This window comes from Crocodylus porosus, unplaced genomic scaffold (assembly GCF_001723895.1).
Source record: "Crocodylus porosus isolate Cpor-Errol unplaced genomic scaffold, CroPor_comp1, whole genome shotgun sequence".
In the NCBI taxonomy this organism is placed as follows: Eukaryota; Metazoa; Chordata; order Crocodylia; family Crocodylidae; genus Crocodylus; species Crocodylus porosus.
This window is the reverse complement of record NW_017728886.1, coordinates 156,598,892-156,625,943: the sequence shown is the minus strand read 5'-3', so window position 1 is coordinate 156,625,943 and position 27,052 is coordinate 156,598,892. Positions and strand designations below refer to the sequence as shown.

Here is a 27,052-nt window from a genome sequence, read left to right as displayed (position 1 = left end):
GGTCATGGGGGACCCCAAGCAGCCTCTTGCAGGCTGGAGCTCTGCCAGTCAGCAGGGAGAAAGCTGCAGTTTCCTGTGTTTTTCTCCTTTAAAGGAGAATCCATTTTTAAAGTTTGTTTGCGAACCTTTCATATATTCTTGTGACCCACTTTTGGGTCATGACCCACAGGTTGAGAAATGCTACTCTAGTCTAGACAAATCATTCCTCATAGGTAATGTTAGGTCAGGGGAAGAAACCGAGGCACTTGGGCAGGGGAGCTGAATAGAAACCTGCAGAGAACTCCAAAAAACATAGTTACCAGCCTGCAAAAAAAATAAGAAAATAAGAAAATCAATAAACATCTTTGGAATAAACGCTTCTCGCCTTACACATGAGCAGAAATCCTTGTTTCAGTCAGGTAAAGTAAGGGAAAAGTAATACCAGACCTTGAAGGAAAGAAGGATAGTGGGGAAGGGAAGGGAGAGAGAGAAAGAGAGTGATTTAACTGGAGCATTATCAGAGATTTGGAAGTATTAGGAACCAGTTCAGCTGTGCCCTTCCTAACAGGTGTCCATAGCATGGAAGTACAATTAATGTGTGTGCATGTTTGGGTGGGGGAAGAGGCGGGGAGGAGCAGGTTCTGGGAATCTGGGGACAGAGAGGTCAGCCAAAAAAAGCACATTAAAACTAGTGGCTCATTTATGGCTAGTAGCCTAAGGCCATTTGGATAAAAATAGGAGCATTCAGGTGACGGCAGGGCTTGCTAAATGGCTTAATAATGGAACCGTTAAGCTTCTCACACTGGAGTGGCAGTGACATGTCAGTAAAACCCTGGCTAGGAGCCAGTTAAACCAAAAAAGACCCCCAACCATTATATTACATCCTGAAAATCATTTTTTCCCTTCCTTAGCCTTACTTTCTGTCACCATCCTCCTGAGTGTTCTGGCCATCTATTCCCTCTCTCCCTTTCTTTTAATCTAGTTCTCAAGAGAAGAAGATCCAATCCCACTAATCTCACAAGAGCAACAGCCGTGGGAGGCCCATTAAAACTCATTTTCAGCTCGTCCAGAAAAATTGATAAGAGGAAGAGGACGAACAGGAGAATCATAAGCATGACAGTTGCCATAAATAAGAGGAAATAGAGGGCAGATAGAAAAAAAGAGTGGAGGCTATTGAAGGAGAAGTGGTCCCGAGTCAGAGATTATTAAAATAAAGGGAAGACAGTCCAGGTAGTTTGCCTTGCAGCAAGAAGTCATGATGATGGGATTCTGAAATAAAGACTCAATACTACACTAAAGATAACTGACAAAGTTGTAACTGTGAAGGCAAAGAAGCAGGGAAAATAAACAAAAAAGTCCCTTGCAGTATCACTGCAAGTCCTGGCTATTAATATATAGAACTTGCACCAGACCAGGAACCTTGAATCTAATTATTCTGGCTGGGTGGCTCAGAGGCTCTCCTCCAAAGCCGTTCCTATAACAGCTTTAGTTCTGAGTTTCCTCCAGAATTGGAAGGGGGCCTATTTTCTGGTTTGGATTCAGCTGTAGCCAAACTCTCAGGAGAAATAGCTTTTGCAATGGAATGCTAGCCCACAGTGGGGTGGTTTTTTTGTTTTGGGGGGGGGTTGTTTTGTTTTGTTTTGTTTTTTTCAGGGGGGCGGGAGGTTGAATGAGGAATTGGAGAACTACCAGTTTAACCAGTGCTGAATAGCATACTTGTTAGAGGTGATGTAGGGCTCCTTAGTAAAATGAAAATAAACTAATCCCTATATAATAAAATGCAGCATGCAGTAAGTCTAATATTATTACATGGCAAGAAACCAAAATGTGTCTATGCACTCAATGAACTCTATTCTTAAAGCAGCGATTCAGAAAAAAAAGGTGGGGGTGTGGAATTTGTAGATTATAGAAACCATGTAGATTGCTTCTGATCTTCAAAGCAAGTTTGAAGCTCAGGTGACCTACATATATGTGGAGGAACAATCCTAAGAGGCCTTCTGACTCTGTGTGCAAACCTGAAAAGAAGCCTGATTCTGATTAGATCAGCACTTCCTGTCCTCTCAGAGCTTCAGAGGCAGCTGATAAGGCTCAGCTACTTCTAGTAATTAAAGAAACAGGTGGAACAACATAACACTATTGCTATGGAACTCAGCAAGTTCATTTCCTTCCATCCTGAGACTCTTGACACTTTCTCTTCATTTCCCCAATATAAAACTCATTTCCGTTCACTGGAACTAAGAATTTGAGGAGGGGGGGAAAAAATCTCCTGCACCCACTAATTTATAAGAGAAAAGAAAACCTTAATAGAAGTGAAGCTTTATTAGTTCTAGAAAAAGCCTGTTTCTGCTCACCAGTTTAGTGGAAACATTTTAACTGAATAAGGAGGGTGCAAAACTGACACACCACAGGGAGATTAAAGTAACACATGGCAAATAACTCAAACAAAATAACCATGCCAAAATTTAGATTATAAGGAGAGGAGGAACAAGCCAATTATAACTTGACCTCCATTCCAGTTTTCTACATCTCAAACAACTGAGAAATTGATGGTCCTAAGCCTCATAATTCAGTCAAGTATTGGCTACGAGGAAAAAAATGGGGGAGGCGGTTAAAAAAATTATACACATTTGTCCATGAACATTTTTTTTGCCAGCTGCTGCCTTTTCAAATTTGACCTCCAGATAAACAGTACCAAGACAGGTGCTCTAATTGATTGAGCTTAAGTGACTGTTACATTTATGCCCAGAGACACTTCAGTTTGCAAGTGACATATTTTTCTGCCCCGTCTAGTCCAGCAGTAGAGGGTGCTTCTATCCTATTTTTTTCTGCCAGTTGACAAACAGGCTCCTGGAGAAATAAACAAAATTCATTTTTCTAGGGCTGGAAAAACACAGTCTAGCCAGTCTAGCACTGGACTAAGATTCAGGAGCTCCATGTTCAATTTTGGGCTCTGACACAAAATTTCTGCATTACTTTGGATTAGTTGCTATACGGCATGCTTGGTACTCTAAGGCAGACACATTCCTGAGCATGCCCTCTCCACCCTCTTCTGCAAGGCCACTGAGACTCTCCCCGCACACATAACTAGATATAATGAGCATGACAACAAATATGTGGGGCGCCTCTGCAGCAGCTTCACTGCCTTATTTGCACGTTGTGTGCAAGTGGGGGTGGTGTCTCCTCCAAGGTGCTCCTGACTGGGAGCACCACAGGCCTGATGTAGATGTACTCCATCTTCCAGGACTGTCAGTTTTCCTTCAGCCAAATGGCAATACAAATATTTCCCATGCTTTATTTCTTGTGTATTTAGATGGTGATATCTTCAACACAGAGACTATTATGTTTGGGGATATACAATTCAGTTTTTTTTAAGGTCAACAGCCAAACTCCTCCCTTCGTAAAATAAATATTAAAAATAAAGCTTTGGTTCACCTCAAACTAAACATTATTTTCTCTCTTTTTTTTTTAGCCAAAATGAAAAAGCACAATGTTCTATTCAATTCAGAATAAAACATCCCATTTGACCCAAAACAAAATATTCTAGGTATTCATAAGAGAAGCAAAAGTAATGAACTTGGCTAAAATGCTGGTAGAAGAAATGAGAGTGGTGTAGCCCCTCTTATACAATAGTTCAAATTGTTGGGGAACTCACCTAGAAAGTGGGAGGCTCAAAGTCTATCTACTCTGGGGTCAGAGGAGATCCAAACCCATGACTCCCACAAGATTGCCCAGTAACAAATCAGATCCAGGAATGGGTCAAGGGGCTGTGGCTACACTACTTAACTTTGCCATGCACTGTGGCAATGTGTAGGGGTACACAGGGGTGCACCCCCTAAAAGCACTGGTGCACCTGCTGACAGGCCATGCTCCCCACTTAAGCAATGGGCAGGTGAGGCAAGTGGAAGCGCCAGTGCCCCCCCCGCGAGTGCTGCCCAGGGAGTGGGAGCCGCAGCCACTTCCAGGAGCACTGCGGCCACTTCCCAGTTGACGCGATGGGCCGTGGGGGACCCCCTGCCCATCAGCAAGATTGGTCACGTGCCCCCCCTGACTAAGGTGGCACCAGTCGCCCATGGCCATGCACATGCAGTGAGCTCATTGCCTGGTCAGTGTGGGCTCCTACCAAAGCTCTGCATAAGCAGTGAGCTCAACTCACAAGCTGATCAGGGCAGGGGCTGGCTGGAGACCTTGCTTCACATGGTGTCGGAGCCCAGGGGGCAAGCAGTGTCACTGTTGGCACTTCTCCTCCCTGTTGAATTCAGCAGAAAGGAAAAGGAAGGGGATGACTGGTGGTGGCAGCCTGGGCCCTGGCGCTATGTTGAAGCAAGGGCTCCAGCCAGACCCTGCCCCAAAAGCTTATGTATGACACAGCCAAACTGGAAGTATACCACACTGCTGCAGCCCCCTGGATCTGCCCCATATGCTCCACTGCCAGGCTGAAGGCTTTCTGGTATAAGTTACTCCCAATTCCCCCTGCTGAAGTTGTCACACTTCATACTCAGTATTTAAACAAAGCAGTCATTGCAATAGGGTCTGGCTTCCCTAGCCCAGTGGTGAGGACATTCATCTGGGAGTTAAGATATCTACATTCCAGTCACCAGAGGTAGATTAAGAGTTACTGGGGCCCTGGGCAAACACAAAATTGGAGGCCTCCTCTAGAAGCGCATGGATATATCAGTTGCATATCAGATCAGCATGGATAAAAGGAAAATTAGCATTATTGGCCATCAGCTTTTTTTGGCTGATGTACCTGATAATGTCACCAATAAATGTCATGTGCATGCGTGCAGCCACCATACACGTGGCCAGGAATGCAGCCCAGCAGCTTGGAGAGCAGCATTTTGCTGGTATGTCTGTGGGAAAGAAGGGGTGTGGGGCAGATAGAGCCCTCCACAGTGAGGGAGGCAGTGTGGGAGGGGCAGAGGCTGGGGCAGGCCTAGCTGTCCAGTGAATGGGACCCTGGGGTGGGGCATGGGGTGGAGCCGCAGGTGGCTCACCCAGAGTGCACAGGGGGGGGCGGCTCCCCACCACCAAGTGTACCCCCAGGGGAGGCATGGGATAAATGTGACCCCCAGATTTGTGCATGGGGTGAGGGTGGACTCCCCACTACAGGCTTGGGGCCAGGGCAGTGGCAGCAGCACTGGGAGGGGTGGCTACAGAGAATTTTGGGGTGGCTTTAGCCCTCCAAGCCCCCCCTAGCACTGTCCCTGCTCGGAGCACTCTGCTATGCTGCCTTTCCCTTGGAAGCCCACTGTTGCGGGGCAGGCAGGGGTGTGTGGCTAGCACAGGGCTCCTGAGGAACGACAACAGAACGGAGTGGCCTGAGCAGGGGTGGCACTAGGGGGGTTTGTGGGGCTTTAGCCACCCCAGTATTCAGCTTAGCTCCCCCCATAGCCACCCCTCCCAGTGTTGCTGCTGCTGCTGCCACCTGTCCCATGCAGCTGAGCCCATCTTGCCCCCGCCTGCCCCAGCCCGGCCCCCCACTGGGAAAGGCCAGCACACCTCCTGGCCCCAAGCCTGCAGTGGACAGCCCTCCCTGACCCCATGCACAAATCCAGTAGGCATATGCCTCCCTATGCTCCCCCAGGGATGTGCGCAGGGGCACCTATGCCAGTCCCTATTCTAGTGAACACTGAATTATTTATATAGTGCAATAGATGGAAAACAGTGATGTTATTAGGCTGCTGTTCTTCCCCCTCAGCCTTGTCAAATATCATACCAATACCACTTGCCCTAGAGTGTCACTTAAAGGTAAATTTAATAGAGTAGTGTCCCTGCTTGACCCTATGAATTGGAACCCTCTTCTCCTTTCTTGGGATCTGACATTTCAGTAAAAGCAGCTGAAATAACTATTCTGTTCTAACCTCTGCTCTTCAGATGCAACTCACATGCTATAAAAGAACAAGAATACAGAAAAAGAAAAAGAAAAAAGAAACAGAAAAACAAACAAAAAACCCCAAGAACATAGGTTTATAACAGTATTGTCAAGTATGCTAGCTTTCCCCAGGTCAATTACAAGCAGCATTGGTAAGAAGTTCTGACCAATAAGCAAACTCCCATAACCAATGAGAGTGTACTGAAGTAACTCATTGGTTATTGGGACTCTTCCACTTGCCCTCTCTTGTTTCTATTGGTTATGGCAAAAGAGGGCCCTGCTCCAAAAACCCCAACAGGACATCCTGACTGGCCTGGTTTCAGTGCCTTTTGGCTGTTGTAGGGTATCTATAAAAAACATCAAAATTATAGTTCCTTTAAAAAGCCCAAGACTAGTTTCTAAAACTGCCCAGGATGAAGGATGCAGACCTGGCAAGATCCTAGGTGTAACTGGCATGGGCAACTCATCTACCTAAATTTGGATTTCTAAGAGAGAAACCGGAAGTTAAAAGAGCATAAACTGTTCTAATACATATTCAAGTAAGATACAGCTTGGAACAAGAGTCTCTTGGTCTGTTGGCTGTAAAGATGTCTGTTAAACTTCCAAAACCTCCTGCCTCCCTGCTGGTTCCTTGCTCCTTGTGGCTTTTTCCAGACTGCTTTTATACACAGTCTATGGCATCTGAACGGAAAGCTGCCTATGTTTTATGCTCTTCCTAGTTTGCAAGGAAAACAAATGTAAATCAAACTTCACATTTGTAGTACCTAGGAAGAAAATGTTAGATTCAAAGTTCACATATATATAGCAGCATAGTCAAAGCTACTAGACAACGTGTTTTGTGCAAATGATTTTTAAGATTTCTCTGGCAAAGAAAGAGGCATGAATAAGAAAAACCATTTCCTCCTTTTGCATAAAAGAGAAAGGGGTGGGGGCAAAAAGCTCTGCATTACTAAGCATGTAACAAACCTCGTGAGATATGTATATGTATTAAAGCGCTACACAAACAGATAGGATATGTCCACTCTGCATAATACAATGCAGTATACAGACACCCTGACAAACACCCAGATAATTTCCCAGGTGGGACTTCATTTTAAAACAGCTAGACTACTGAGGTAACTCATTTAAAGCTAGCTTGGGTATCACTACACTGCACTGCATTGTGCCATGTAGACATACCCTCAGTTTATTTATTAAAACTTTTATACAAGCAGAGACTCAGTTGAGTTGGTGTCAGCTAGTTTCTAATGAGGCCCTGTTTTCATGAAAGAGCTGCCTTGTGCTTTCTTAAATCAGCTCGACAAAGGACATAAAAACACACATAATAAATAAATATTGTTACAATTAACAATGGAAAAAACACTGCAGACAATTACAGTAAGCAACTGTTGAAAAGGTCTTATCTGTCCACAGATGCCATGGGTGCATATCGTACATTGCTATTTCTGTTATGCAAAGGAAGTGTGAACCAATTCGATAAAATCAAGAACTGACTCAAAACTTACAGCATTTTCCCAAATGAATTTCAGAAGCAGTCAGAAGGCACTTCTGCTTAACTGTAAACACTATTTCCCTGTCCCACTAATTTCATCAATGCCAGCATGTCTCTCGTTCAGCAGTTTCTGACATTTCTACTGAACCTACGTATCACACTGGGGCCTCCTTGAGACCCCACATGCCTATTATTTTATAAGCCATTAAGAGAGGCCAGCTAGGCTCCAGCCCTAGGCTCACAGAAAGTATAACCAAATCTACCAGGAGTCTCAGATACAGTAGGAGGAATACCAGAGGGTTAGTGTAAAAGAAGTTACCATTACAGGTACAGGAGGGGCTATGCAAAGAAGCAATTTTATTCAGGATACGAGCAACTATGTTAATACCATTACATGAACAAATTGCTGCTAGGATCTTAAGATGATGAATTCTCAGCTGGATGAGTATACAGTTAATAAAAGGCACTGTGCTTTCTCTCCAGACCCAGGTACCTAGGTATCAAACACCAACACCTTGCTTACCAGCCAGAAATGTAGTGTCAGCTAGTGCACATCCTGTTGTGTTCACATAATCTGTACCCAACATGCAGCTGCATTTAATAAGTGGACTGCTTCGTTCTTCTGCATTAGATTATGGGCATCTCAGTGCATCGCCCTATGGACACCATTATGGTAATGAAATCACACAGTGCCTAAGTCATGAATAACTCCCGCAACGTACATATTAAAAAGAAAAACGTGGCTCTTCTGTCATCAGACACTTTAAAAAGTGCTGTGAGCCAGAGCTGCTATCTAAACATCCTAACCAAACATTGAAGTTGTATATCAGCATTACAAACAGTGGGTGATGCTCCTTCAGCCACTCGGGCCAGTAACTCTTCCTGTTCTTCCAGCTGCAGTCACCAGCATCATGCAGTTCTTGTCTGGATTGAACTGCAACTGGCCAGGGGCAGATCTAGGGGGGTGAAGTAATACAGCCGCATCCCTTTGATTCCTGGTCCACCCAAACTTTAAAACCAACTGCCTGGGAGCAACAGCAGCATTTCTATTCAGACCGTGCTGAGGGAGCCAACTGACTTCACGGCTCATTATCATCTCCCTGATTCTCAGTCTCTCCTCACTCCAGAAGTGTTAACGACCCTCTTTCTCTTTTAATGATTTTGATGTTCCACTATTCAAATTATTTTTTTGCAACTGTGCTGTCTGTTTGCCATTCTTGGTAATGTCTCTTTCCTATTTCACAGCCCTGTAGACTATTTTTAGCTCTAACTAAAAACCTTAACTCAGGTGTGGTAATATTAACTCAGGTGTAAAAATAACTGACAGTGAAGCACTGGAAGTATCGTCAAGATGCTCAAGAAGACTAGGTTTTGTTTTTACAAATCTGAAGAAGAGACATACATTTAACTATAATAACTACAGGACCAATGAAATAACATCATTTACTATTTTGCCTAGTTTGTTACACTCATTTTGCCTAGTTTATTACACTTTTAAAACTGAATAAATCATATAACAATGTAGTACCTATTCCAATAAAGTTATATTTGTTTTTGCTTTGACCTTAAACTGAGTAATATGCTATTAGGACCCCATGGAGCTTGCATGTGCGCACACACACTCTCTCTGTGTCTCTCTTACCTGCAAGTAGCTTGCTGGGCGTGTGCACAGAGCATGTGACTCCCTGACAGCCAGTCACCTTGCCCTGCTGCCCCCAGCCCCAAGCAGCCAAGCTGGAAGTGCCTGGGAGAAGTAGAGGCAGAGCAAAAACCCGGGCTTTGGCTTGGATTTTTAAAAACCCACCCAGACAGTTGCAGGCCAAAAAAAAGGACATGTCTGGGAAAACCCAGATGTATAGTAACCCTATGGCCTGGAGGCAAGGACTAAATTGTATAGGATTCATTGAAGAAGTGTACTTGAGAAGCAGGAAGAGTTGAAGATATTCTAAACTGGATCAGGGAAAGGATTCTAGACAGAGGCACTATAATAAAGCAAAGTACAAGGAGGACCTAAAGCAGGGCTGGCCAACTGGTGGTCCACAAGGGGTCAGAAAGCTGCCTGTGGCCCCCTGCAACTGCTTCTCCCATAGCCGTATGGCAGGACAGAGGCTGGGGGGGCGGCGAGAATGGGAGACAAGCACTCACTACGAGTTCTGCCTACACAGCAGACATTCACATGCCACTTTTATGGCTATGTAACAGAGAGGCAGTGGGCCAGCTTCACACAAACCCCACCAAGACACAGATCACAGATTTTCACCAATGCCATAGAGAAGCCGAAAGGAAATTAAACTTCATCTGGGATGGAGTCCCACTAATCACCTGAACCCTGTGTATTTGGGAGTTACATTGGACCAAACACTTACCTTCAAAGAACTGTAGAGAAGACGAAAAGTAAAGTCAGCACTGGCAACAACATGCTTTGAAACAGGGCCAGACACAGAAACTGGCAAACCGGGCAGCCACCCAGAACCCAGACAGAAAAGGGGCCTGAAAATGGTAAGTTTTTTTTCCGTTGTCAGATTATTATTATCATTATCTCTGGCAAAGTGGGGCCTGATACTAAAAGTTCAGGCGGGGCTACCAGGAGTCTAGGTACGGTGCTGCTTTGATAGTTGGCCACCTCAAAGTGGAGAGTGAACCCAGCTACATTGTGTATCACTGCTATTGCCTTGTGTTACTCCCCTGCAGAGTATGCGTGTCCAGTTTAGGAATGATCAGTTCACATCAAGAAAATAGACCCAGTTCTAAATGACAGCTGGCATGAAATAACAAGATGTCTAAAGCCAACAGCAAAGGACACCTGTACTTATTGGCTGGCACTGCATGATCTGATATCAAATGAAAAGTAGCACACCAAAAAAGAAAGATCACAGCAGATGAAAGACCCCAGGCATCTGCTTTATAGTTACACAGAAGTAACTAAATTCCTTAAAGTGTGAAAGGGTTTTGTGACCAGCATAGGTGATGCGTAGGGGAAGCATGGAGGGGCACATGCCCCCACTGAAATTGGCTACCGCCGAAGCCATTGCCAACTTCTGTGGGTGGTTGCCGCTTGCCACTCCACCCTCCCTTGCCACCAACACGGCCAATGGCATCTGCGAACAGTCCCTGCTTGCCACTCATCACCCCCCCACACACTGCCACTGACACCAATACCAGCAGCTACAGGCAGTCTCTGCTTGCTGCCTGCCACCACCAATACCGACACCTGCAGCTGCAGGTGGTCCCCACTTGCCGCTTGCCACCATAGTGCCTCCCCAGTCATGGGAGGCACCAGTCATTCATAGTGACCAGTGTTGTGCCATTGGATGCAGAGGGTATGGCTGAAGTTATGGAAGGAAAGATTATGTGCAATCAGGTTCTCTGAAATGGACCTGGAACTGCAGGAGGACCTTCCAAGAGGCACAAATCTAAATTGGCCAACATAGAAATGTCTGAATCTCTTGCACGTGCAAACTGGAAAATCAGAAACAAACATGATCAAATGGTGCTACTCTAATGACACGAATATATGCAAGTGCGGTGAAGTGCAGACCATGAAGCACATGCTTGTTTACCGACTCTTGGTGACACCTGCACAAAGGAGGACTTCACTGTGGGAATGGAAAGAGCAATCGCTTGTGCACAGTTCTGGAAAAACATCTGGCTTATGACAAGGACACACAAAAAAGAAGGGGACCAAATAGAAGCATATGGGAGAAATTTTCTGAAAGTCTGTGTGAAGAACTTCTTGGAGCTTAGCTAAAATAGAGATGTTTTCATTTTACTAACAAAGTTTTAAAACATTACCAGTGCATTCAGGGAACCAGTTGCTCTATGTACCATGTGTTCCTTAGCGTGCCCAAAATTAGATGCCCAAAAAGCAAAAGTAAAACTTTCTATCTTTATGATGGAGGCTTTGAAATAAGCAGTTTAATGTTTGACTTGGTGCTGAATGAAAGACAATCTAAGGTAGAAATTAATTTTTCATGTGTAATTTTCTTGCATTTCAATAGCTTGGGATTACTAATAGTAGAGTGAGTAATCAACTTCTGCTGTTAACATTTTTAAAGACATAACCTAAGCTGACAATAAAAATTGAAATCCTGTTGTTGTGAATAGCAGCCTTTAATTGTCAAAGTTTCAATCCACTTCTAGCCTGGAGAGGGAAAAGCACAAGCTATTTGTAGTCAGAGAATGGCTCTCTCCAAGAATTTGACAGCTACAACCTTGTGTCAATACTATGACAATAAATATTTAATTGCATGATCACATGACTGTGGACATGGCATGCAATCTGGCAGACACATCTGGGAGGTATTAGATACGATATAATCCCTGGCTAGAAGGACTGAAACTGGTAGCATAGGAATTGATTCTCCTGCCTGAGTGAGACTTTTGGACTTTCTGGGTTTGTCTCAAAAGATGGCCTTCTCTAGCCCATACTGGGCAGCATCTACATGGTAAGCTTACGACATCCAACGGCACTTCCCCCACCACACAGCACTGATCCAGGCAAATTATCTTCAAAGATGTAAGCAGTGTAGCCACATCAGGGTACCAGGGACAGGCTAATTGACCCTGACACTCCATAATGCTAAATAACCCTCTTAAAGTGCTATAAAGTTTGCAGCTACAGTGCTTCTGGCTTAGGAAGCAGCCTACCCATATGAATACAACATGTATTGAGGGCACCACTGTCAGAAACTGAGGCATGACCTTCAATGGTAGATAGCAGTTATGGAGGATAAAGCAGGGAAGAATTAAAGATGGTGTCACAGAAAAATGTTTCTGATGTATCAGCAAAAAATAGGCAGATATGGTAGAAGGGAGGAGCACTGTGCTGAAAACTGAGATTTAACTGAGACTTTAGTATTTAAATTCTCAACAGTAATGTCACAATGCAGAAGTCTTTTGTGGAGAAAATTAACTGTCAACCTTCACTTTGTGTTAATAATAGAATATTGTTAACCTCTTCCGTAAAACAATGTTGCTCAGTTCTATAAATGTAATTACTTTCTATTTCCCCCCCCTCAAATAATGATAAACAACCTTGGACCACAACAAAACATTAAGCATTTCCATTCACAATTTTTTACCTATTGTTTGTTATTCATACCAAATCACATCTTTGTATAGGCATTCAGTAAGTTGCACTAAGCTGCTTTTTCCTATAAAATTTTAATAAGTTTATGAAAAAATATAATCATCAGGGAAAATATTGTTTCAGGAAGCATTCTCCCCTCCTTTTTGTTTTTTTAGATTACTGCATTTGGGTAAGTACAGTGATCACTATTAAATAATTTACCAACATTTGTCACAAAGGGATGTCTAACCGCATAGACCCATTGAGTTTTGTAAGTGTAAACCACAATGCAAAGGTAAGTGGGTAAAATTCCATGGCTTATGTTATACAGTCAAACTAGATGATCATATACTCCTCTTTTGTCCTTTTATGTCCTGAAACTAACTAGCAGCACAGACAATAATTAGTCTAGAGAGGATTTGAACTCAACTTGAGATTTTAATGGATACATCAAACCAAAAGCTTACTGGACCTTTTTACTACAAAATTGTTTACCTAAAACTATTAGAGGCTGTACTAATACAGTAGAAGAGAAACAGTTTTAAACAAATGGAGAGATCAAAGATCAGTCCCTTCTTTTTGGTTAAAATTCTGGCCCTGAGTATCCACAGAATGATCATTCAAACTGATCACCGGATCTTTGCCGAAATCAGTATTGAGTGTACGTAAAGGATACTTGCTCGTCGACTTTTAATAGCATTCAGTAGTTTATCTTAAAGTGGAAATTATCATTACCAGCCTGATCAAGTTTCCTTGATCAGATAAAGTTAAAAGGTAAAATGAATGATCTGTCATATATATACTGCATTAGCCTCTTCATTAACAGTAGGCCTGATCAATTTATGGAGCTCATGAATCAGGAAAGCTACTACTTATAATGATTATTGTTGAATTAACATGTAAGAGTGTACTGACCCCCTATTCATTTCCAGCAACTCCAACGTACACATACATATAAGTGTATACAGTCAGAAGAAGACATTGCATTGGTCTCTTGCTATAGCTAGTCAACTCAAGTGCAGTGGCTAGTTCAACTGAATATAGGGCATAAATGACATTTGTACCTGCACCGTCTGCTGGTGAGCAGTTCTGTGACAGAATATTCCTCTAGGATGTAAAAAGGATAAAGTGATAAAACCTTTAAATGTACAGATAAGTACAAAGCCCAAAACATTTTTATGAATTTTGAACAAGCACAAATTCTTGGCAGGAAGGACGCTGATCTGGGGTGGCAGTTCAGTTTATTACATAGAAAAGGGTCATTTGCCAAATACCAATCCTGATCCAACTGGCAACAAACATCCTCAAAGTTTGAAAGTGCTGGGATCTGTGAGTCTGATTTGGATCCAACGTTAGTTCAGTAATCATGTGGAGGAAAGGATGACACATGATTAGTACTAAAATTTCACGGCTGTGCTATGCATAACATAGTAGCACTCTGATCACATGGACTAAAGTAATCTGCATTGTATGCAGGTCCCTCTACAGAAACATGGGCTCAGTTGATTTGCACTAGCCTAGAGAAGAGTTTTAATTTATATAACTAACTAACTAGCTAAAATAAATATTTCCTGGTGACCTGCAATTATAAAACTGAGAAGGCCTGGGCTTAAAATTCCACAGAGAGGCTATCATTCTCTATATAATTCACAGGGCTTTTCCACAAGGGCTCTTTATTGTCTAAACCTGACATTCTTCTCTCTAGTCATTACTGCTTTTGTGGTTTAAAAACTGTATGACAAGGGAAAGGAAGTGGAAAATTAGGTTACAGTGCAAATAAACATACTAAAACATTGCACATTTGAAAATAAATTAAGTTCAACTCCACTACACAGAGGTTAACTTCACAGGATTTATTATTGGAAAATATCAAAACACTGTTCACTTATTGTATGGTATCCTGTCTCTTGTTTTGTTTCTGGGTCATGCGTCACAAAGGGTCAGTTCCACATTACTTACAAGCCTTGCTTACATAACAAACTAATCTGCAATCTCTCTAACATGTATACACTACTAAGCACTGTTACAGAGTACCATAGACATTAACAAGGCATTAATAGGTTAATTATAAGCAACAAAACAAGGGATTTCTTGTGTGAGTGCTCATTTATACTAGTTAGTGATTTGATCCAGAAATCTGCACTGTAACTTTAAACCAAATTAAAATATACTTAGGATTTATCAGTTGCTTTGCACATTTCTTACATAACATTTTTTCATTTTTCTTAACATACTAAAACATCTCCACTAATACAAGTTAATTGGCACAGAGGGGCAGAGTAGTCCAGTGCCTTGGGCCCTAGTCTAGTGCTCTGGAAATCCTCAGCCCTGACCCAGACTTCCTGTTTAACCTAGGCAAGTCCCTTCATCTTTCTGCCTCAGTTTCCTATTGGATAACAAGTACTTTCCTACCTCACAGGGACGTTACAAGGATAAATGTACTATAGAATAGAAGGTACTCTGATACCATGGTGATGGCACTGTATAAATACTATGTATAATAGTTCAATAGAAGAGGAAAGCCTCACAAAACAGTGTGACATCATTGGAAAGCTATCACAGTTATAGGAGTTACACCAAAAACCAGGATAGGAGACCGTATTCTGGCTGCTGCTTCTTTTCTAGATCTTAACGGTTCTCAGCTTTACACAAGAAAGTCTTTGGCTCACTCTAATACTACCAGTACACTAAAGCTCCCTCTTCCAGCAGGACACTTAAATTCTGCTGCTAATGATAACACCCACATTTTAAATAGCATATCTCTAGAATAATTTACAGAAGCTTAGGTGTAATATTTATATACCTGCCATGAAAGTCTCATGGGGGAAGTCGTTTTTCTTTCTTGAGCACTCAAGGTAATTATAATCCTAATGGCAAATTTCTGGTATCTTACCTTGTGCACATTGAGATCTGTATGTGGGTCACCCAACTTGAGATGACACTAACAGAGCAGCTCTCACAACTAAATCAAAGCTGGAGAACTAGAGGGCCAAGGTTTGTTCTATCAAGTTCAAACCTTTTATCACCTTGAGGGCATTATTAAACTCACCAACCCTTTTGCTCTTCCTATTATTAGTAAGACATTTCCTGGAGAACAGGAAGGGAGGAGGGGAGAGGGCACTAAAACATTTTCACTCTCTACAGAGCTATGGACATTTGTCCATTTTATGATGCTTATTTGTTCTCATTCCTGTCTGTTCTTACCATTGTCATTCTTCCTTTTTTGGATGATATTGATGCAACCCCTTGCCTTCCCAAATTAGTCATAAGGAAATCCTTTGAACAGTATCTGGAGTCCTTGTTTTACATTTCTCTGGAACCTATTTTATTCTTCCAACTCTTTTTCTAACCTGTTTTTCATTTCTTTCCTTTCTCCTCAGTTGTCCCAAGATCAATGGCTGCTTTGCTTAAAAAAATATAATTACCTTCCAACTGATGCACATTCAGAACCAGCAGGCATATATTTAATAAAGCCCAGAGTTTGGAGCAAGAACTATTTGAAATTTCAATACCCAACAATAGGGTAAATGAAGAGAAAGAGACAGCGTGAAAAATCCCTGAAAGGGCACTTGTCATTTCTGGCACGTGTAAGCAAATATAAGTAAGGGACATTCATAGCCATAAAACCACTGGACTGCAGATCATGTAGCTATACTACTGCAGCTGATCTGCCCCTCTTACAGTCACTTGAATAGCTTGGAATTTGATTTTATGTAGTGCCTTTAATAAACATGGTATTTCACAGCACTTTACAGCATAATGAGGTAGCATACTGCAACTATTGTGTACTTAGCAATAGCATGCAGACTACGTTGTACATCTAGAGTCTGTTTTATTGAGGGAGTGTTGGACAGCACAACAGGGCTCTTCTCAGCCTCTGTTTTGAAAAAGTGTCACTGGATCTTTAGTTTACCCATTGGCAGCTATTATGGTACAGGATATATCTTCACTGGAAAAAAGAAAGAGGAGTTACCTTGAAGTGGATCACTTGGTTTTTACATCAAGATTGTTCCCTGGATTTACCTACTAGGCCTAAGGGATTTTTTTCCGGAGAGTAGCTTATTCACAAAAAAATGCTGTTTCACTCTTGAAATTATTGGCATGTTCAAGTCAAATGTATGCAAAGTGGAACAGGCTTCAGCTGGAGAGATTAAGAGCGAAGCCACCCTAGACTGTCATGGGCACGCTCCTGAGGGGCAGGAGAACTTTCATTCTGGGGTCAAACCAGATAATCAGTTTTTCACACACCCTTGTTAGACACTGTAATGTAAGAGATGTTTCTTCAGTAGAGGTGTAGCTTCAAAAGGAACTTGGCCTAACATCCTGGCCACAGGATTGCATCGCTAACCATAGAGAATCTGCAACATTGGCACTGGGTTGACCTCAAGTCTTGTTCCAAGACTGTGGCTGAATCCAAATTACTCCTACTGACATAACAACACCTTGCCCCAGAAGGTGATATAAACTGACAGGGCTAGGTACCTAAGATCCCTTCAGTGAATAGGAAGACCTAGTGGGCACATCTACATGAGAGGCTTTGAGCACAGTAGACTAATAATATTGTGCATTAGTGTGGCGAGCAAAACCCGTGCTAATGTGCAGTAGAATTATTCTATTGTGCAGTAGCATCTCCTAAAATGTGACTACCTGTAATTTACAGGTACTAAACTAAATGCACAGTAACCATTGCATATTAATGCATGTGTAGAGGTGCCCACTTAGGCACTTTGGATTGCCCTTGGGATGGAACCATATGCTAAGCAAGGAGGCATGCAAAGGTAAGCAGGAAATGCTAGGTGTGTGTAAACTCCCACCTTTCTCCATGGTTTAGGCATGTGACTCGGAACTACACAGTCCTCCTTTGTCTCAGGATCCAGACAAGCCAGAGGGATGGTGCCTACAAGGTCACCTAACACCCACTGACAGCAGCATTCAGTTCAACGTAAACCACACCATCTCAAGGTCACTCTTGAGCATAAGCAGGGTGCCACTGCCATGGGCAGATCTAGGAATTTGAAAAGGGGGTGAGGGAGATGTCACCAGTGCCACAGGGAGGTGGCAAGCTCCCCCCACCCACCCACTGTAGGCAGAGTACACAATGGCAGCAGCTACCAGGGACTTTTTGGAGTCCCCAAAACAGGTAAGACTCCCCTCCACAGCTCTCAGTATTCCATCCATTCCAGTGCAGGTACCTCCCCTCCTCTCTTTCCCTGTCCCGTTCTTCAGCAGGGGTTGCCTGTGGGTTCAAGGGGGGACTGGCCCGTGCTACAACTGTCCCCAGCTAACCCAGGGCTGGAGAAGCCCTAGTGCTCCTCCTGTCCCCCCTCTAGCTGGGGGCTTGGGTACGTGGCAGCATGGAGTGTTGGCTTGGCTGGGGACTGTGGCAGCAGTGGATGGTTCCTCTCTTACAGCTCCTGGTCCTTGATCACAAGGGACAGCAGGAGACAGGCAGGAAGGATCACCTGGAAACCTGCTGCTACTGTCTTCAACTCACCCAGGGGTGGGGTAAGCCCCAGGATCACTCCAGTGCTGCCCTATTCCAGCCAGCAGCTGTAGGGAGCAGCTCCTCCTCTCCCTCATCCTCACATTTCCCAAACAGCAGGGAAGAATCAGTCCTCAGGCTACCCCTACCCCCAATGTCAACTGGGGACAGCAGTGGCTGCTGGTGGGCTTCCCCTTTCTCTTCTTCCCTACCTGTTCCCTACCTGCTCCCCATTTGATTTTCTGAATGTCCCACTAAAGCCTGGGTCTCCAAATGTGCCTTCAACACTGCAGGGGACACAGGCATCTAGGCTAGGGACAGATATTCAAAAAACCTGAGCCTGAATTGATTCAATCTTTGCAGGTTAGTCTAATCTGGCTAGGCTAAATCAGTTTTGTAACCGGACAGACATCCCAGAAATGCAGGCACTAGGGCTGTGCGAAGCAACTGTGTTTTGATTCGGTTTCAGAGGACAGTGATTCGTTTCGGTGTTTGAGATCACTGTCCTGTTTCATTTCGGCTGAATCTGTTTTGAACAAGCTGCAAGGAAAGCTTCGCACAGCCCTACCCAGCCAAGCAGGGCTTGAGGCCGGAGGCTCCAGGGCCCCAGTGGGGAGTAGGATGGGGCCATCAGTGGCTCGTCTGAGGGAGGGGGAGGTCCACTGCCCTCCACGTAGGTGAGAAGACCTCCGCATGGATCTCTGATCCCTGTCACCAGGTCATGGGACAGAGAAGCAGCGCAGAGTGGCAAGCAAGCCTGCTGGTTCCTGGTGCATGACTCGGCTCCACAGGGAGCAGTGATCCGCACTGGTGGTCTCCTCACTTCCATTGCCCGCCCCACGCACCCCTGGATCTCTGCTTCTTGTGGAGCCAGGTCACACGGCAGGGAACAGCACTGCCCTGCCACTCAACATCTGTTCCGTTACAGGTTTAAACCAGCTTCTGATTACTTAAACCAGTTTATGTGTAATGTCTGTCCCTAGCCCTAGGGCCCTGGAGAAATGGAGCTGCTGGAACACGACTTTCACTGTGGAAGGGTGATGTGACTATGCCACTGCACCTTTCCTGGGTCTGCCCCTGATGACTGATAACATTTTGCCCAGTGTCATGTAATTAGAGCCGTCCCCCAGGGCATGGGAGATCTAGATTCTGTAACTGCCTCAGCTTGAGGGAACTCAAAACCACACTTCCTACTTCCCAGGAGATGTCATAACCACCAAGCTACAGCCCAGGGTTGGTGGTGATTTCCCTCCAATTCCTTATTGGAGCTAGGCCAATGAAGCATAAATGGTTGAAGATTCAGGAGGACAACAAGCAAAAAGAAGATATGTCTCTGTAGCCCAGTCATAAATTTGCCACATAGGTTGGCTAAGTAGGTAGTGTCCTCATACCCCTCATGTCCTGGCTTGGTGTGTGTTATGGGGAACTACCCATATGGTGTAGGCATCAAATTGTTGCTGAGACTATTCTGTGGCAGCATAGGGAATGAAAGGGACATTAGTGCTGGGAAGTATCTAAAATCTTCTAATCTGGATTACAACAAAATGTAGGCCAATTTGGGCCACCTTTATGCATGCCCAGTAACCCTTATCTTGGCAACAACATGGTTTTGCAGCTGCTAAAGCAGAATTGATCTAGATCACTGTATGCAAGTTAGATAATTAACTTTCATTTACAGCCTGTTTAGGTGCCAAGAAGGATTTGCAGTTAGCCCTTGTTCTCATGCTCTGCTCTCAGAAATGAGAGTGCTCTCCCCTTACAAAAAAAAGTCTAATGGAGAAGGACTACCTCGGTCTGACTACACCTTACTGTTTGGAACACCCCACCAGCTACAGCATCTTGAGTTTGCCCAGGATAGAATTGCTGTGCATCATTTAACAACTTGAAACAACTGTTAATTAAAATTTAATTCACAACCCACTTCTGCTTTCAAGAATCTGCTGCCTCCAATAGAGTAAAGTAGACTCTTTATTGTAGTCTCAAAGCATTATGTGTGCAGGGAAGGAGGCGGTTCTGTTTAAATGAAAGCAAAGAGTAGTTCAGAAAGCAGCACTGCCAGTGCTGTGCTCATGATTTTTCATTAACATTTATTTTTCCAGAATCCTAAGTGGATATATAGCATTTCATACACCTTCATTCTTAAATGGCAGCTTTAAAATTTTCCTTGGTGCTACAAGAACCTTACATGTTGTAGAAGATTGGTTACTCTAGTAACAGTGTTCACCAGTGGTTTGTTTTCACAGCTGAAATTGGAGATGACCACAATTTAATAGCAAATGCAACCACAGGCTTAAGATGAATGGTCCAGTGGACTTGGACTCAGAAGTTCTGGATTCTCAGTCTGTTACATGACACTGGAGAAGTAATTTCCCCTACTACTACTCTCCTCCTCCTGCCTTCCCTCCTTGTTAGGCTTGTCTGTTAAAAAATGAAAGCCCTTTAAGGCAGGGATTCTCTAACTGTGCATATGTCTGTGTCCAAGGGTTTCTGCTGCTTTACTGTGGTGGTAGAAATACAACAGCAGCCAGGGACTCCTGGTATTGATACAGCTCTGCCAGCAGGCATTTTTCTACTGCTAGAGTTATACCAGTTCCCCCAGATAGCAGAAGGTCTGTTAGCAGGGCTGCCTTCACACTGGGGATTTGGCAGACAGATCTTTTCACACCCCTTCCTGACACAGCTCTGCCAGCAGAACTCAGTAATATAGACAAGGGTTGTGTGTGTATGTATGTACAGCACCTCACACAGACTTTTATTATTGAAGTACCAACCATAAACCACTTAAGTCAGGGCTGCAGTTAACAATGCAATTACTCAGCCACATTAATTGCTTCCAAGATGCAAACTGTTTTTTCAAAAATGCTGCACAGTTGTGCTTCCCCATCTCTCCTTTCATTGAACAAAGTTAAATTTCCAACTCTTCCAGTTAAAGGAAACCTTCTGAACATGAATCAAGTCCACAGTTAGGCAGTGACAGCTGTCGGAGTCTGCAGACAGCCTAAAGCAATAGCTTTGAGAGGTGAAAACTCTCCCACTCATCCCAAGAGGGTGCCAAGACTCAATGTCTGACAATAAGCTAAATGTCATCATTCACTTATTACTTTGCCAGAAAACATCAAGACAAAAGGTGCTCATTTCTTAGTGCAGGATGTAATGTAACAGTAGTTACTGGGACAGACAGTTACTGGGAAACTATTTGCTGTGCTGCGTTCAGGGGTGAGTACTCCCTGCCCCAAACTGGAAGCCAACTGCCCCTGCCCAAAAAGGAAAGAAGGGAGGAAAGACATTGTATCCCCATTACCTCAAGCCTTACTAGTCACATGGATACCTAACTCCATTGTTTCCTAGGTGCCAAAAGTCTCAGCAAGTCCCTGCCCATCTGTCAAAATAGCTAGAGCAGGTTACTTGCTTTTATTTCAGAAATATGTAGTACAACAAACATTTAGAAACAAGGACAGAATATATGAAGCAGTAAGAATAATACTTAACTCTTATATAGAGCTTTTCCAGCATGCATCTTGCATCCCATTTCACAGATGGGGTACAGAGTGGGAAAGTTTTCTCCCAGGGGAACAGTGGCAGAGCCAAGTACCTGAATAAGCTCCATGTGAAATGCTGTAGTGGCTGGACTGAGAAACAATGTCACATCACTCCAGAGATCCTGCCACACAAATCTGGCACCCCTATTATGTAGTTTGAGTCTATGTGCAGCACCAGAGGATGAATGTTTTTGACAGAAGGATTTTGGGTGAGGGGAAAAAAAAAGCTTAGCTTCAATTCAGTAGGGCACCCTATAGACATTGGTGAGGGAGGTGGAGCACAATGTTTTGTATCACACCCAGGCAGAGCATGTGAATCAACATGCAAGAGTTACTGCTCTCTCTCCCCTCTCACGGCTCAATGGAGAAATATAAGACATTGAACCCAATATATAATGCACTCCAGAGTATTGGGGCAATTAGTCATTAATTACTGTTTCTCTGCTCACTGAAAATATCAGGTAAGTTTCTAAGTTTCCAATTCCTGCCTAGTACTAACCTCCCCACCTTTTCCTGCCCCAACCCCAACCACAAAAAAAAGAAGCTCTAAAACAGTAAAAAAGATCACAAAGATCACGACATTGCATTAGATGTTTTTAACTCTGTTAGTCTGGCTCTTTGGTCCAGGGGCTGGACAGAAATCTCTTGAGATGAAGCTCTTGACCAGGCATAAAGTACCTTAATAAAGCCTCTCACACAGTATTCCAGCCATCTTTTAAAATTATTATTTATTAGTGCCAATACTGTAGTTGACAGTCCTGTGAAGAGGGCCATCCAAGGTATTTCAGGATTGGCTGATGTTGCAAATGCTTGAAAGTCTTGTGAGGAAGTTCATCTTCTGAGATTTTCAAACCCAAGGTTTCTGCACAAGTCTCTCAGCATCTATAGACTCAGAGCCTTGTTACCTGGTAATTTTGGTCAGCTTCTGGAGCTCTTAACACCTGGCCTATCCACACATTAAACATTTGAAGCTAGTTTAAAGCACTCATTAGGCAGCTCAAAGTTATGCCACTCTGGGGCAGGATTCATTCTGATCTGTGTTACTCAGCTTTTGTTATTCTAAGCTATACCTTAGTATAAACACCCCATGCACCCCCTTCCCCTGCTGGCCTGGATCAAGCCCAGTGCCCCTTGCCTCCCCAGCACCCCCCCAATCAGCTCCACTTACTTCTGGTTGCCCATACTGTCTGTCCTGCCAAGCTGTCACTGCTGCTACTGCTTTCTGGGTGGGCTCAGCCTGGAGGAGAGCAGCATCTTAGAAGCAGATCATGGTGGGGGAGGAAGGCGGGGGCAGAGGGGGCAGGTAGGCAAGTTAACCCTTCCGGGCCTGCTCCCTTGGGACAGACAGCACAGGCAGTCACAAGTAAGTGGGCAGGGGGAAACCCTGAGAAGCAGAGCAGAAGCCCCAGGGGCAACGGGAAGACTGAAAAGGTGGGATTCTTACCTTTCAGTCCTCCAAGTCCCCACTGGCCTGAATGTGTGACTGCTCCAAACTGGAGCTAGCACTAGCACCAATCAACATTTATGTAATTCACAGTGTAATGTGTAACAGGGCCCCCATTTTCTGGGTCCTGCCTCTGGCCTGGACCTCAGACAAATAAAAACAAATAGCTTGAAAAACATTTAAAAGCTTTTTCAAATCTCAGAAACATACCATTGAATTAAAGTTTGGAATGACAGCCTCAGTCCAATTTTTACCTGAATTAAATAGGTTCACTAATTTGGGCAGCAGCAGGGATGGGGTTGTACTTTCTAAGTCATTTAGAGAGGGCAAAGGGCAAGCTAAAATAGGGCTCTCTTCTGGTCTAGCAATTCCTATGCTCTTGTAGCAGAACTATAGGGGGAGATTCATTCCATATTCCCAGTTGCAAGATGTGATTCTCTTAAAATCTACGCATGTTCCTTTCTGGGCATTTCTATCACTTAGGCTTTTCTATCCATCAATAAAATCTTTTCCAGTTTGTGCACTAGGTGTCAGAGAAAAGTAGATCTAAAATGACAAAGTCAGGAAAATATATTTTCTTTTTGAAAAAAAATGAGCATATATCATCCACAGTAATATGCTGGACAGCATGGCCAGTTTCTCAAAGTCTGTAAATGTATTTCCTTTCCTTTCAAAAAGATTCAAATTAAATGTCACAGATTTATTGGTAAAGCTATACAACTAGCCATTACATGCCTGACAATAAAACAGTCCTATTATTAACATGTTATTGTTTTTATTAAAGATAAGAGAACACATGCTAGGGAAGTGAAAATGTAGAAAACAACGCACCTGCATGGTAGATAAAAGAACCGTTCGAATTACCATATTGAAAGCTGTGTATGCACAGCTTTTGCTAGATGTAGGTAAAAGTTTTCGTCTAGATAATAAATTTGCCTAAAATGTGGATTTTTTCATTCTGAACTGGTCACATATTTGACGCACGTTGACCAATAAGTTTTGGATGGAAAAAAAATTAAGGACTAGATACAAGCATGATGATAGTGGTCTCTCCAACTTGCACAACAGCCTGGTGGCTAATCCTCAGTACTCATTGAGGATATGTGAGAACCAAGTTAAATTCCTTCCTTGGCCTAAGAGGAGAGGTACCTCTCCCACCACCTCTCCCACCTCTCAGGAGGTTGCCCTAACTACCATAAGACCAAGTATTCTGTTGTGGGGTTTCTCAGGATATGCATCTATGGGTGTGTCTACATGTGATGCCATGCCACCATAGCAATGTGCTATGGCAATGCAGAATCAACATAGCAGCTACAAATAACCGTATGTGGCTGGCATGGCACAGTAGGGACTGGTACTGCACCATCATTTAGTACTTCCAAAGGGAAGTACTAGAAGACCGTGCAGTAACAACGGCACTGTACAGCCAGGTGTAGACATGCCCTATATCACTTTTCCAGAGCACTTTGGACCGTGCTGCCAAGAGGCACCATTTGCTCCATGAATGTTAAATCAGAAATGAGGCAGCCTCCCATACCATCACTCTTGGGATCTTTTGTCTACAGCATGTGTGGCAGCAGCAGTACTGGGCACCCTCAAAATGACTTCTTCATTTCTAGGTCCAGCATAGATGGGTGAAAGCATGCTTCTCAGTGAAGTTCTCAAGAACGCTATGGAACTGGTGTAGATGCACTCTTTACAGCTATTGCAGTTGCTACTCTTCCACTCTGCATAAATAATTAAACATTCAAGGAAGGACTGACTTCAACCCAGGCATCCCGCCCCTCAGGGCTGTGGTCTAACCACCACTAAGGTAGAGAGGCATTCCAACATTCTTGCTCTCTGCATCAGGGATTTTAAATGATTTATAGCAAATGAAACTGTTCCAACAGAACTGACAGGCAATACCTTATGGTCTGTTGGTTGGAATACTCAGGGTATGGACATACATAGGTTGGGAGCTGCCTCAGAAAGCCTCCTGCTGTTATATTCCAATAGTTACCTGTGGACAAGCTGAAAATGATACAAGTGTATCAAAAGCACTTCAATTTAAACTTTGGGTGAAGCAGTGTTAAAAGTGGAGCAGTTCTGCTACATATATATTACTCCCAGCTTGTTCATGGATAACAAGTAGAATATAATAGTTGCTGCTCTTTTGAATCATTCCTCTTCTCAAACAGCTCCAAGTGAACATGTGTCCACACCCCAGATTGTAATTTAAAATCCCATGAGGCTGAGGAAGGAAATGAATTCAAATGTACCACAGCCTGCGCCAGAGCCCTAACTACTGGTCTATTATAGATAAAGGCAGATGCCATGACCACCACCCGTTTTAAGATACTAGCCTTTCATTTCCTCTGCTTTTCTTATAACCAATTAAATAAGAAACATTTAGTTTCTGGTTGAATGAAACATTTCATTTGGTACAAACTGGATTTCCTGCCGCCAGTTTTTTTGTTTGACAAAAAATCCTAAAAGTGTCAAATCTGCTTTGATCCGAACCAAAGTTCTTTACCGATTACTTTTCCAAACTGGAAGGGGAGGGGGAAGAAGGAAACATTCATTTACGTAGAGTCATAGAGAAGTAGGACTGGAAGGGACCTCCAGAGATCATCTAGTCCAACCCCCTGCCTATCCAAATCATCTCATACAATCGTGATCTAAACTCTACATAGCCCTGTTATTTATATCTACCTGCCTTGATGAGCATAGGTTCTTAATAGTAAGCCTAATATTCACCATCCACCTATTAGCTGTTGACCCCATGAGAAAACACTGACAAATGATATATCAAAGAAGACTGAACAGCAATATCAAGCCATTTGACAAACCAGAAGCAATACAATCAAAGGCTGCCTAATACAGGAAAGTTTTAGAACATCTAAGGTTCATTCACTTGTGCCTCTATCAACATTATATATGCCATCACCTCCTTATAGTACCCACCTGCTATCTGTATTGGACGGGCAAATCAATCCCTGTGTAAAAGGCTGAGGGGACATTGATCTGATATCAAGTCCAAAATGATCCCAAATTCTGTGGCAGAACACTTTAACCTTCCTGGCCGTTCCATTGCTGACCTTGGAGTAGCTGGTCTTAAGGCAATGGAACTTCTAAAGTTGACTCAACTGTGAGATTATGGAACAAGAAATCATCCACAGACAGAACTGTGTAAAGTATGGTCTAAACCAAGACTACAGATTCTTACCCCATTATCTGGATTACCCCTTTGTCCCCATGGGTTTCTTACCTGTTGGCCTCTCCCAGCACTTCTCCCTCTTCCCCCTGCTTCCCTTCCCAGTCCTATTTATTCAAATCTCTCACTCCATTTGATAGAATGCTCTGTGCATGTCCTTTCATAGCATGTGAGCTCAGGATTATGCAAGCTTAAGCATCTTCAGTTTAGTCAGTCTGTATGTAAGGTGCACCTATATCCTACCTTGTATCAACAGCTAGGTTCTTGCTACAAAGTCACAGGTTGCAGTTAAAAGGGTGTGCATACTCACTCACAAGCACACATACCACATTGCTCTGCCATATTTATTAAAAGCACATGTACAGCTGTCCTTCTTAATAAAACATAAAATAAACCTCATGTTCTTCTATTTTAAGTGGTGCTGCTCATTTTAGGTTTTTAGCCAAACTACTAAAGTGTTGGAAGTTATTTATACACAAGTTATTGTTATTTATATTATATATTAATTATAGTTTATATGTATGTGTGTATATATTTATATATATATGTTATTTATATAGATTTTTTTTAAATGAAGAATGATTACCTCAACACACACAAAAAGTTAAATACAGAAGGATGCAGAATCCTTGTCCCCCATGCAAATTAATGGGAATTTTGTTCCCTATCACAGACTGCTCAGCAATGCAATGTTGTCTCACTCTGGTAATGCCAAAAATAGTATTTCATATTGATAGCGTATAGCAAATATGAGCAGAGGACTCAGCCTGGGAACACAGATATTTGTGAAGTACTCTGTACTGTGGTTAGTTTCAGTAATAGTAATATTTACACTCCAGAAGAACAAAAGTTTAAAAATCCCCCACAATGAAGTTCCTATTTTTTACAAGGAAAACACCTGTTTATCACTTCCCTGATAAAGCTGGTTGTAAAGCTACAGCTGGGAATTATGCTGAAATTGTATTTTAGAATATCACATT

At 43.2% G+C, this 27,052-nt stretch overlaps 1 long non-coding RNA gene across 2 annotated transcripts in view; it reads right to left on the bottom strand.

Moving 5' to 3' along the window:
* Positions 1-2,320: 2,320 nt before the first annotated feature.
* Positions 2,321-27,052, bottom strand: part of LOC109324714 — a 71,764-nt gene continuing 47,032 nt past the window's right edge. For both annotated transcript variants that reach the window (XR_002104989.1, XR_002104988.1), the window contains one exon: positions 2,321-2,826. This is a non-coding gene — a long non-coding RNA (uncharacterized LOC109324714). The remainder of the gene's footprint in view (positions 2,827-27,052) is intronic.